Here is a 14,139-nt window from a genome sequence, read left to right as displayed (position 1 = left end):
GCTGAACTTTTTGAGAGCTGCCTAAAACTTTTAATGCTGTTTTTCCCAGCGCTAAATTTGCCCCCCAAAGCCCCAGGTCTGCCATCAGCATCAATGCCTGCTGAAGGGCTAATGCCCTGTGTGTTTGTTGATCTGTGTGTGTGTGTGACAGTTTAGGTCAGTGCGCTCTTTTGTAACAGATGTTTCAGAGCGCCTGTCCACATATAGAAATCCATCAGCTCTCGAGTGAGCTCTGAGATACTGTAAATATTGTGAATGTATATGTAAGGAAGACTAAACAGTCTGTGTAATCGTTGCTGTGCAGCACTTTGATGCACAATTGTTTTTAGATAATTTGAGTTAAGAATGTCTAGAGTCCATGTTTACACACAATTGTCTTGTTTCCAACTTCTTTCATATACTCTATTATTAATTGTATTTATAAAAAAGATAAATGGAAACTATGATCCAAACTATGCATAATAACAAATTGAAAGAGCATTATTTTTACTACATTACTACCACTACTACTAATACAGTATAATAAATTTTTTTGATACAAAAGTATGTCAAATAACAACAATAACAGTTATAGTAATAAATATGATTAGTTAAAATAATATAAATATTTTTAGTACTAGTAATACTAATGATGATGATGATGATAATAGTAATAATAACTTTATATTAAATTAAAAAATACAAAAACTATATTATTATTATTATTATTATTATTATTATTAATTTTAATAATAATAATATTAGTATTAATTTTATTAATAAAAAAGATAAATAGATTCTATGATCCAAATGCATAACAAAACGAAGTTTTGTATACAGAACAGTATATCTAATAACAACAATAACAGTTATAATAATGTGGATTTGGTAGTAATATGTTTATTTAAAAAAATAGAATTAAATAAATACATTTATAATATATATATATATATATATATATATATATATATATATATATATATATATATATATATATATATATATATATATATATATATATATATATATATATAATTATATATATATAATTATATATATATATATAATTATATATATATATATAATTATTAGCCCCCTGAATTATCCCCAATTTCTGTTTAACGGAGAAACACAGTAGTTTTAATAACTCATTTCTAATAACTGATTAATTTTATTTTTGCCATGATGACAGTAAATAATATTTGACTAGATATTTTTCAAGACACTTCTATACAGCTTAAAGTGACATTTAAAGGCTTAACTAGGTTAATCAGGTTAACTAGGCAGGTTAGGGTAATTAGGCAAGTTATTGTATAATGATGGTTTGTTCTGTAAACAGTAAAAAAAATAGCTTAAAGGGGCTAATCATTTTGACCTTAAAATGTTTTTTAAAAAATTCAAAACTGCTTTTATTCTAGCCAAAATAAAACAAATAAGACTTTTTCCAAAAGAAAAAATATTAATATTGCTCTGTTAAACATCATTTGGAAAATATTTTAAAAAGAAAAAGAAAGTCAAAGGGAGCTAATAATTCTGACTTCCACTGAATATATATATTGGCGGTGTAACGGATCAGCAAAGAAGGGAGGAGACAAATGTCGTTTGCTTTCCATTTATACAAAAATATTGCTGCAAAAATCATTGGTTTTAACAAACAGAACTTATACAGAAACAGCTGAAAAAAAGGAAAATATTCAGTACGAAAAATGATCTTTGCTACTGTTGCTGATAATGCTAAATATAGAAATCTAACATGTACAACATATCCAATTTATTTTCAATTAATGATTCAACAATTCACACATAAAACTTCATGTTTGATTATAGGTGGATAATTATTGAAAAACCTATTCAGTGGCATAATTTTGATGGTTGTTTGTCACCAGTCATTGGTTAAACAATGTAATTGCTAGAACATTCACCAGCATCAAGTTGTTAAATGGTGATTTTAATCTCTACCATAAACATCAGTGTTTATATCTGAACTATAAACTGTTCTCCCAGTACTTCTGTGTTATTTAATTGTTTGTAACTAACTGAAAAAGTGTAAAAACTGAATCTCTCTCTCAAATGCAGATTTGAATGCAGCTCTTTGAAGGATTAATAAACATATGCAAATGATTGTCATTTATCATTCATGTTGCACAGGTATGAATAGAGATTGCGATCTTTTAATGTTTAATTGTGCAGTTTACACTGAATGCATTAATGCAGACTAAACAAACAGTGACAGAAAACACCTTTAATTAATAGCCTAAGAAATCATTTAGGTCCCACCACAACTTTTTCCATCATTATTGATGAAAGCCAAAATGCTTTCATACACGTGATTTCAATGACGCAGTAGGCGGTCTCTCTGCAGTTGTTATGTTGGATTAACCTGTAAGTTCAAAAAAGTTATTAATTCGTGGGTCACGTGCGTATATATATATATATATATATATATATATATATATAGAGAGAGAGAGAGAGAGAGAGAGAGAGAGAGAGAGAGAGAGAGAGAGAGAGAGAGAGAGAGAGAGAGAGAGAGAGAGAGAGAGAGAGAGAGAGAGAGAGAGAGAGAGAGAGAGAGAGAGAGAGAGAGAGAGAGAGAGAGATACACACTTCTATAATGTTCAGTTCTATAATGATTTGTTCAGCTGTAGTTTGAAAAATGCGCTGAGAAAATGCTGTTTTTTTCAATAATATCCAGCTGCAGGCCTGCAGAAACACACACGTTTCAGGCACACACAATCCAGCACACACGATCTAGGCAAACCATATATGGTTACGATGGATGTTAATGTTATTAACGTATTCTCGGACATCGTCATCAATATATATTGTTAATAAATATTGTACGCAATAAACAGTAGTGTTTACTATTTCACAAATATTCGATTGAGACGAGCGAATGAGGAGCGTTGTTTCCGATCGCCATTCAATTTAATAGACTGAAAAATTTTCTATTAGTCATCATAGATGATCAGTCATTATAATCTGACAGAGTCAATATAGCAGATACTTGTTTGCTGGCCTTGCTGAGTGATCTAATTTGGACCGGTTTAATTTATATAATGGATTTATTTATAATGAAAGAAATAATAGCATGTTAATATAGGCAATAATACATCTTGAGATGTATTAATATTATACTCAACGATTTAATAGAATTTATTTGATTAATTTTCTAATAACTTTTTTATTAATAATTTCCCACATTAAATACTATAGTAATTTATAGTAAGTAATATATTGTTTTTAAACCATAAAGTACTGGTAATTTGTTGTAATTATAGTTGCAACAAATTTAGCATTACACACAAATTAACTGTTAATAATTAATAATAATATGTATTACCAACTCTTGCTAAACTTTAGTAAAAGATAGTATAATCAGATAATCAGTTAAGATGATCAGTTTATAACTATATTGTAAATTGTTTAAATGATTAACTCTAGTAATTCATTTTAATGTGACACATTATTGTTTGCTTTTTATATTTTACAACAAAACGATTTCAACCAAGTATGATAGTATTAAGTTCCTGAATTAGTTTATTACATAATCCTACAGTTAGACTGTCTGTTATGTTTTCTTTGTGTATGTGGACAAGTAAATAAAGTCATAAGTGTTTAACCAATTATTTGTATTTATGTAATTTGAGTTCAGAAATGGATGAGATGTTAAAATGATCGTTGCGATATAATAATGATATATGACTGAAATGGGAAACCATATTTGTGAAATTCAGTAGGTGGCGACAATTGTCATTGCTCTGTTCAGTATAGTAGGCTGATGGCCGCCATCAACTACATTCTCACCTAAAAAAACCTTTGTCAATATTTGTCAAACTGTAGTGTTCTGCTTGCCACTCGTATGGGCGGAGTAAAAATAATAATAATAAATAACTTTATATTACATTCTGAAATACAAAAACACTTTATTATTATTATTGTCCTAAATTACATTTGCATTTCCTTATTTGAACATACCTTTGTTTTATCTTTGATTTGTTTTATCTTTTTGCAATATCTCTAGGCTGCTTCACGTTGTGTCTAACAACAGCCCTTAATTGCGGGAAAATCAATGTGACGCGCAGTCTTGTTTTTTGAACTTTCCTTCCAAGCAGACTCTAGCAGATTCAGCAAACATCAGGGAGCATTTTTAAGCAGATTTTCTCCCCAAAGGTATAGCTATGCTAGAAACGTGCACACACACAAACCCACTCTCAACCCTCGCCCCATACTGTCTCGGCAGTCGATCATCAGATCAAATGTATCTCTGCATTTCTCCACTGAGGCCCACAGATGGACAGTCTTTACACTAGATTGACTGAAAGAAACTGTCTGCTGGGTTTGTGTGTGTTAGCGTGAGTTTGCAGATCAAGTGTTGCTGGAATATTGCATGACAGCTTGATATTTATTTGGATGTGGAGCAAGACACAACTGCAACAACAGATTCCACTTCAGGGACCACAAACACAATCATCAATACAAGCACCACCTAAGAAGACATTCAAATAAATAGTGGATTATGCTGGTCTACGTAAGAGATTTCAGATTAATTGAGATGTTTCTGTTGTGTGTGTGATTTTTGCAGACCTGTGCGTTTTCTGTTTGGCTCTTTCAGTGAATCAAATAGCTAGAGATGAAGAGCAGATTGGGTCATGGTAGGTTTCTCAGAACGTCTTCGTATTTAGAGCAGAATGGTGTTTTGTTAGTAAAGTATGTTGTATCGTAAACGCTAATCTGTCCAATATCATTGACAGTAGTGAGTTCTAGCAAAGACTACAGAATACACAAGACATGTCACTCGTTTAGTTTTGAATGAGGAAAAGTGTAACGGTCAATATGGCGGCTACTAGTACAGCAGCCAATCATTGATCGCTATAGACTGACGTTTATCCGGGGGAGAAGCTCAGACCAGACGTATGTTTTTGCGACAGTTTTTGTGGTAAACAAACACACTGGAATCTCAGTGAATACTTGCTTCACAGACATGAAAAATGTATTCAAATAAAGCTTGAAATCTGTGCTTTTAAACGAACCAACCACACTTCAAACTCATTCTTTTGGTTTTGTAATCTGTATAAACCAAACGCGAGGTACAGTCCATCCTGTCAAACGCACATCACATGACAGCGATGACTCAAACTCCCACAAACTTGTAAACAAAGAGTCGCTGTCATTTCTGGAGGAGATTCACCATTAAAACCAAGTTGTGAATTACGAGCAAAGTTATGAATTTTTGAAGAGCAAAAAGCATTATTCGGAGGATGATCGTGTGTAAAACGACTATAACTGAGGTCGTGATCTCGTTGCTTTTGAATGCACATGCGCATTAGCTTGGGCTACCTGAAAATATGCCGATTTTGTTTGATTTGAGTATTAAAAATTAAACTTATGAGTCAGCTGTTGTTTAATTTTATTGCTGATTCCAAATATATAATGTAATCGAAAGCTTGACAAACATTTTTGGAGAATTTGATGTTCCCCCATTCAGACAGAACGCCCAAGCATGCTGCCTGAGAGGCATTTTAAAGATGGCGGCTGAGTGAAATGACTTGCCCTAAAGGGACTTTGGTTCTAGTGAATGGGAAGCTGTATCTATGTTACTACACAGAGTATGAAAACAGTTTTTTAAGGAAAAACTGTTCACTTGGCAGCCATATTTGTAATGCTTTTAGGCAGTTTATCCAAGTCCAAAGTCCTATGTAAATGGCCAGCCCACACTAAACCTCTAAATAAAGCAACATTTTTGTTCACAGATGTAGCAGATGAAATATACAGTTGAACTCAGAATTATTAGCCCCCTTTGAATTTTTTTTTTCTTTTTTTTAATTATTTCCCAAATAATGTTTAACAGAGCAAGGAAATTTTCACAGTAAGTCTGACAATATTTTTTCTTCTGGAGAAAGTCTTATTTGTTTTATTTCAGCTAGAATAAAAGCAATTTTTAGTTTTTTTAAAAATCATTTTAAAGTCAATATTATTAGCCCCTTAAAGCTATATATTTTTTTTCGATAGCCTACAGATCAAACCATCATTATACAATAACTTGCCTAATTACCCTAACCTGCCTAGTTAATCTAATTAACCTAGGTAAGCCTTTAAATGTAACTTTAAGCTGTATAGAAGTGTATTAAAAAATATCTAGTAAAATATTATTTACTGTCATCATGACAAAGATAAAATAAATCAGTTATTAGGAATGAGTTATTAAAACTATTATGTTTAGAAATGTGTTAAAAATCTTCTCTCCGTGAACATAAATTGGGGAAAAATAAACAGGGGGGGCTAATAATTCTGACTTAAACTGTAACATGGAAACCGTCATTTAGATATTTTCCAGTTGGCTAGATATTAATTAATTAATAGTCATATCAAAGCCTCTCTACTTAATGGTTGGTTTTGCGTGTCCACCATATTTGTAATTTGTTTACACTTCTAACCCAAGTTTAAAGTTCTAATCGAATTCACCTCCATCATGCAGTGTAGGCTGTAAAATTCATGGTTTCATACAATTGATTTGTGTTGAGACAAAAGCCCCTTTCACACATACAGACCTTTCCGGAAAATTACCGGCAATTTTCCTGAAAGGTCTGTATGTGTGAACAGACTCTTTTTGAAAATACCGGCAAATTCGTTCTGGCAATTTTCCGGAAAGAGAAGTTGTAACATTACTGGTAATTTGCTGGAATGCTGCGCTGTGAGAACGCAGAAGGAAGATTGCGTAAAAGAACGCGCTGACGTGAGATGTCTACTTTAGCCAATTTAGAACACTCAGACGCATTCACGTCCACACTGTTTATGAAAATAAAAGCCTTTGAATATTTTTCCAGACACATTTAGCTGCTAGATGTAAGTCAGATAACGTTTCTGTTCCTTCTTAATGCCAACTGTGTAAAAAATTATCGATAAAATGCTTATGATAAACCGCTGTTTGTTTACCTCCAAACTCTGCTTCAGTTGCTGGACGCATGTACAGATAAAACAGCCGGTGAGCACAAGCACACACATAATATGTGCATCTCAACATGCGAAAGTGTTCCTCCAGATGTTTTTATCAAAGTTGTTCTCAAAGTTGAGTTTTTAATGTAGTCAAATGCTTACAAATACAAGCGCAGCTGTTTAGAGCTCATTTCAGGTTAATGATGTCAGAATTTACCGGCATTTTGGAATGGATGTGTGAATGGTCTTTCCCGGAAAAATTTGGTGCTTATTTGAATTTACCGGTGAAGTCGTTTAGGAAATTTTCCAGATATTTACCGGTATCACTGTGTGAAAGGGGCTATTATGAAGGAATTAATTATACTTCTTAGTTTAAACAAACTTAATTTGATTGGACATGAAACAATTAAGTTTTCCAAAACAAAACAAGAATTGTGTTGTTTCAGCTTATTTTAAAAGAGCTTATTTTTTGAAGCAGCAAATGTCATTTTTTGAGTGTATTGTGGGCAGTATTAGTGTTTATTGTACAGACGGTTCTACACTTCGAATTTCTAGCAGAAATAGAACACAGTTCGGGAAACTTGCGCATACTCTTTTCAACATAATACAGTTCGGGACATACTAATTCTATTTTTTAATACTGTTTAGGATGGATAATATGCAAAATGGGATGCAGCAATTGAGTCATTTACTCATTTAATTCTTTCATAAAACATTGATTTTCATTCAGAATTAAAACATTATTGTATAGCTTGGAGATGTGAAATTGTAAATCCGGCTTTGACGTTGATAATTTTTCATTAGTTGAACAATGTTTGAAAAGTATTTATCAATATCGTATACAGTTTATGAGTTGTTATATTAAGACTCTGGCTGACAAACCAAACTAATCACCAGCAAACATCAACCTGAGTGTCAGCTTCATTTTTGTGGTGTTTTCTTTGCTGTCAACACTAGTCAGACATCTCCAGTTAAACTGAAACTGTTGGCCTTGGGGTCTTCAGTGAATGACAACTTTGATTGGCTGTTTAGTTTATCGACTTAATTTTTGAGAATAAAATTATAAGTGAAGAAATCAAACAAAAAAAATTGTAGTCAGGACAGATAAAAGGCACAGCTCTAGTTTGATTTTCATTTTTGCATGCTAAATATAGATTGTTGATACTGGCAGACATAGACTGTTATTTCCTATTATGCATGTGTAAATTAAACCAGCTAGTTTGCCATTAGGTGTAGTCTATGCTCAAGTGTAAATTCTTAGCCCCTGTTGTTCCTCATGTCATTCCAGCTGGCCCTGTTCACACAACTCTTTTTCAAAAGTACTGTAAATTCAAATAAAGAAGGATACTCATCTATATCATGCAAAATAAGACAAAGAACGGTTCTTAGGAAGGTAAATGGCATCAATTTTGATTTTGTATTTTTTTCACGTCTTAAGCGTTGTTACAGTTCCACTATGAAGTGTTGTCCCTCTGGATCTTCTCTTTCTCCAAAGCTCTTGTTACAACGTGTGAGAATCAGTGCACAGCAACGTTTTAATCACCCGTCACATCTCTGTCATGGTTGTTGGAGCACAACCGATGGCGTGAAGAGCTGCTCATCGCCTAATACAAATCCCTCAAGCTAAGGGCAGGTAGCTCAGATGTGAGCGTCTGAAGCTTGGAGTCGGAGATTCAACTTTCATGTATGTTTGAAAAAAAAAAATTATTTCATTTGAACATTTATTTTATTTGCATTTATTTAAGTTAAGGTATTATAATGTTAGATTATTTACATTTTGAATTGTCAGACTTGAAATTAAATTTCGTAATTGAAGTGAAAGATTGCAATTTATTTTACTCTTATTTAATGTCATGTCTGTCTTAATTAGTGAACAAATTATCATAAAAAAAATAGCAGTATATAAAAATAAAGTCTATTCAATAATCACCCATATTTGCAATGCCTCTGGGCAGTTCATCCTGTTCCATCTAAAGGAATAGGGGAATCCTGAGGTCTCAAACTACTTTCTGAACTTGCAATTAAATTACATATTTCAAATCAGCAGCTAAATCTAGTGACGTGTCCCATTATTTTTGCTGCTTAAAGTGTTATATTCAGTTTGCCCCGGCAACTGTGCATGCACAAAAATTGCACGATAGCAATCTCTAAAATTAAAAAATTTAAAATGACAAATGATTTAACTTTTACAAAGTGTCCTGTCTGACTTTTAATGGGGTATATGCATGCAGACTTTGAATTTTCAGTCAGCCAGCCCAATCGCTTCCGGTGAACTGTCTCTCCATTACAAAATCGCCACATTTAAGATCTGATTTCTTTAAAAATCAGTGATCTTCACTGCCCGATTGATATAAGATAAAAAGTGGGTATCCGACTGGACAAGAAGCACTGCAATAAATTCCATTTTTCCCTGCCATGTCTTTAAAATATGGAAATGTATTTTACCACAGTCTTTCCAATGGAGTTTCTGTGCTAACCTGCTGCTAGTGGTGGTGGTAGCATTTATATGGTCTTTCATTAACAACAAAATTAATTAATGAATTAATTAATTATATTTTCATTTGGTTTATTATTTATTTATCTGTCTTGATTCATCTTTGCATACTTATTGAAGGATTCAGAAAATAGGGAGAGGTGGAGATGGGAGGGATGTGGATAGAAGGGGGTAGAAAAGTATGTGTTTGATTTAAGAGTTCTACAGTTTTCTTGTTTTTGTTGCTATATATTTGATGTCATCTCTTTGCTGATTGGACTTCTATTTTTCATATACATTTAAAAGGTTGTATATTATCTGGAAAAAATGCAATAAAAATATTGAAAATAAAGTCACAGTTAGTTTTAAGAGAGGCTATAAATGGTGATAATCTTCTTCAGCAAAGTGAGCATTTACTATACCAATATTCCAACCAACTGTCATATTCGGCCGCGTGAATATGAGTCTACAGGTACTGTTGCTAACAAAGTGACAGCACCAACTACTGCCCACATATATGTGATAGTGTTTTTGGTAGTTTTTGTAGATTTGTGTATATGCAAATTGTTTTGAAAACATTGTAGTGTATAGTGATATATAGTGTATATTGTAGTGAATCTTTTTAAAATGAAAGGGAAAATACTTTTCCCAATTTTGAGGACGTGTATATTTTGCCTTGGCACAATTTCACAGCAAATATTTGAAGAAATGCTCTTCCCTAGAGAACACATCTCTTGCTAACTATCTGAATGACATGGCAGAGGTAAATGTGACGTTGTTTACAAGCTGTTTTACTGACGTCTTCCTGTGGTTGAAATGCTGATTGAGTGATTACACAAGACGTGAGATTAGTAAAGAGGAAGGAGGGATCACATTCACTTGTTGCAGTTTATACTGAGTAGGCAGTATAAATCTGTCATGCCTCGTCAAAGAAAGTCAAAACAGCATTTATGGTTTGAACTGATTGAATGGGCAGTATTTGAAAAATGAGACTTGTTTTGTATCTGAAGTAGTAAAACAAAGCTGGAAAGAAGGTGCGCTGTAATGTTCAGTGAAGTTTTTTTTAGGGCTTAACTGAAAAAGCTTAGATTAAAAAACACATTTAAGGATTTAAGAATAGATATTTATGTATTAAAGTGACAGTTACAGAAGTTTCAGATGAAGTTTTGCACATTGGGATGACATAAAATGACATCCCAAACTGAAAGATCTGTATAAACATATTCAGTTTTCATACAGTGGTGTAAAAAAGTGTTTGTCCCCTTGCTGATTTCTTATATTTTTGCATGCTTGGTGATGTTTTATAAACACATTTCGGGAGGAGCACGCGCAGAAGTTTCAGTATCAAATACGTCATTGACAATTATTCTATTATCCAATCAGTTCTTGACCAAACCCCTATATATACCAAAGCTGTCTTACCTGCAGCATCTTACGACTTTAGCATCCCTCCACCACCCCGTCACCTCACCTCTTAAGCATTACAATCCCGGGGGGAGTGTTCTGGGGCCGGGCTAGATACTTCGCTCGAATCCCTATTCCTCTTTGTTTCCTGATAAGAGGAATAACTCGAATTTGGGTGTCTTCTCCGAGCTCAGAGCCCTCTCCCCGGACAGCACGCCAAATACGCTTTATTCTGAAACTATTGCAAGTGTGAACTCGTGAATCACACTTTAATGAGAAACACTTTATTTTGATAGTCCATTTGAGTATTAGTAGACTGTCTGCTAATATCTGTTGATACTGCTCCTTCAACAGACATTTAACTGACTATAAGACACTTTGCAAGTACATGTCAACTTAAACTAACCCTAACCCCAACCTAACAGTCTACTTATAATCTAATGAGAATTAATTGACTTGTAGATGCAATGTAACAAAGGCACCATCAAAATATGTATAGATGTTTTAGAACAACAAACTAATTTAAATATTAGTCAAATATAACGCATCGTGCAGTTTTTAAAGCATAAAGGTTTTAATCATTTTAAGAAAGCAAAATCCAAAACTACATAGCCCTATATGTGAAAAAGTGTTTGCCCACTGAAGCGAACTTGGGTTCTGCAGCAGGACAATAATCCAAAGGACGCCAGCAAGTCCAGTTCTGAATGGCTGAAGAAAAACAAAATGAAGACATTGAAGTGGCCTAGTCAAAGTCCCGACCTGAATCCAATTGAGATGCTGTGGAATGACCTTAAAAAGGCGGTTTATGACAGAAAACCGTTCAATGTGGCTCAAATACAACAATTCTGCAAAAATGAGTTGTCCAAAAATCTCCACAGAGCTGTAAAAGACAAGTTATTGAAAATGCTTGATTGTGGCCCAACTGGTTATTAGTTTCAGGGAGCAAACACTTTCCCAATTAGGGTTATGTAGTGTTGGATTTTGTTTTCCCTTAATAATAAAATCCATCATTTAAAAACTGCATGATGTGTTTACATGTGTTACCTTTGACTAATATTATTAGTTTGATGATCTGAAACATTAAAATGTGATAAACATGCAAAACAAAAGTAAGAATTCATTATGGGGGCATTTTTTCACACTAGTGTACTTGCTCTTGTATACCCCTTCTTTAAGCAACATTTTGTATAAATGTTTGCGCTTATCAGATCAAATTCTCCTGCAACTAATTACTCACTGTAATAACCTGTTTAACTTCTCGCATATGTTAAACATATACAATCCTAGTAAAAAAGCCAGAGTTTTAAATGGCAGGCACAAGGCTTATCATTCCCAATCTCTGCCTTTCGTTTTTTTTTTTTTACCCCTTTCTCTTGTTATACCAGACGCCTCGAGCCTCCATCCATCCATTCTTCACAGTGGGATTATTGATTTCATTTTCATATTGCTGCAGGTCCTTGGTTGTAAACAACCTTCCCCTCTTTTCAAAAAGTGAATTGATCCTCGGTCCGCCTGTGTTAGAAGGAACCAATCAAAGCGAACACCATTATCTTTCTTTTTTGCAGCCGTTTCCCTTTCTCTCCTCCTTTTGTGTCCTGAAATAATAGAGCTCGCATTGGCAAACAACATCAAGCATAATGGCGAGTTTGTTGGCGGCACAGATTCCAAAAGTTTTTCCGAAAGTGGCACGCTAAAGTGGTTCGAGTTCAGAACAAACTTATTGTTCCTGCAGCACATTTACACAATATAATAGATGGCTAGGATTATCTTGTTTGCGGTAATGGCTTGAAAAAGCTTCACGCGGCCACACCAAGAAAGACCTTGAGGGAAATGGATGGAGAGGCTTTTTCTTTATTTAATTTTTATTGCACATCTATATAAAAGTGTAAAGTGGGGGGGTTGGGTGAACTAGAAAGCTGTGATTTGCGGTGCATTGAAATATACGACAAGAGACCGTTGCCTTGCTTTTTTTCTGAAAGCCTTTAGATCAAAAAGGTGCAGTGCTGTGGAGACCAAATTACACGTGTTAATGTATTCAGCCCTGGAGACGCAACATATATACGCCGAGTTACGGCTCTCGTTCATTTACGCCGTTCAGCCTTTATCAAAGCTGTAGGAAGGAGTACATTAAAATTCATTGTAATCTTTGGTCTCGTGGGGAATCTAACTAAGATAAGTGGTTGTTGTTGATTAGCTGAACGTGTGCGGCTGAAATGGGTTTTAGAAGCCGCTGTACTTTACTGGCTCCTGTCTGTTGGCTAAAGGGATTACAGCTACATATCTGCTTCTTAGCCCTGATGATCAAGCATACGCCAAGCAGAAAGAGTTTATTCTACTATTTCCTTGTGTCACAGAAACTAAGGTGGTGGTGTTATTAAAATTTACCGTTTACTTTCATAGAGATTAAGTTCAAGCAGACATTACAATTGTCATAATGTACCCACCATCGTGACTATTTCTTCTGTCATCGGGACTGTCATGGTTGGTGTAGGGAAAGGGAATGAGGACTCAAGTGTAGCAAATAAAAAGGGTTTATTAATTAAAAAACAAAACAAAAAGCAACAAAAACAAACCCAAGAGTTAAAACATTAGCAAACAAACAAACAAACTTGACTGGGCAGAGATCAGGGCTGGACAGAACAGGACAAGACTCGACTGGATAATGACATCTGACGAACTGGCACAGGACAGCAGACATGAGGAAACTATAAGCAGAACACATTAGCAAACAAGCAGGTGAATATACTAAACTAATAATAGGTTAACAAGGAAGGTGGGACTAGACAATAGACGGGAAAGCACATGTAATGTGTATTTATATAGCGCATTTATTGTGTATGGTCATACAGCCAAAGCGCTTCACAATCATGAGGGGTCTCTCCACATAACAACCAGTGTGCTGCATCCACTTGGATGATGAAACGGTAGCCACAGGACAACCACCTATTGGTGGAGTGGAGAGACATTGATACAGCCAATTCGGTGGATGGGGATGATTGGTAAGCCATGATGGTTAATAGCCAATGGAGGGAATTTGGCCAGAACACCGGGGTTACACCCTTACTCTTTACACAAAGTGCCATGGAACTTTTAATGACTACAGAGTCAGGACCTCGGTTTAATGTCTCATCCGAAAAACGCCGCCCACTGACAGTATAGTGTCCCCGCTAATTTTACTGGGGCATCAGGACTCACACAGACCACAGATTGATCGCCCCCTGCTAGCCTCACCAACCCCACTTCCTACAGCAACCTAGTTTTCCCATTGATCACCCATTCAGGTTCTTACCAGGCTCGGGGTGATATGGCTGTGGCACAAATAAACAACATAAGTTATAGGCTCATGAGAC

General features: G+C 34.5%; 1 protein-coding gene across 3 annotated transcripts in view; it reads left to right on the top strand.

Moving 5' to 3' along the window:
- chchd6a (coiled-coil-helix-coiled-coil-helix domain containing 6a) overlaps nucleotides 1–14,139 on the top strand; it is a 133,685-nt gene that overhangs the window by 101,578 nt on the left and 17,968 nt on the right. The window lies entirely within an intron of this gene.

This window comes from Danio aesculapii, chromosome 23 (genome assembly GCF_903798145.1).
Source record: "Danio aesculapii chromosome 23, fDanAes4.1, whole genome shotgun sequence".
Classification (NCBI taxonomy): Eukaryota; Metazoa; Chordata; class Actinopteri; order Cypriniformes; family Danionidae; genus Danio; species Danio aesculapii.
This window is presented reverse-complemented; position numbering and strand designations above follow the sequence as displayed.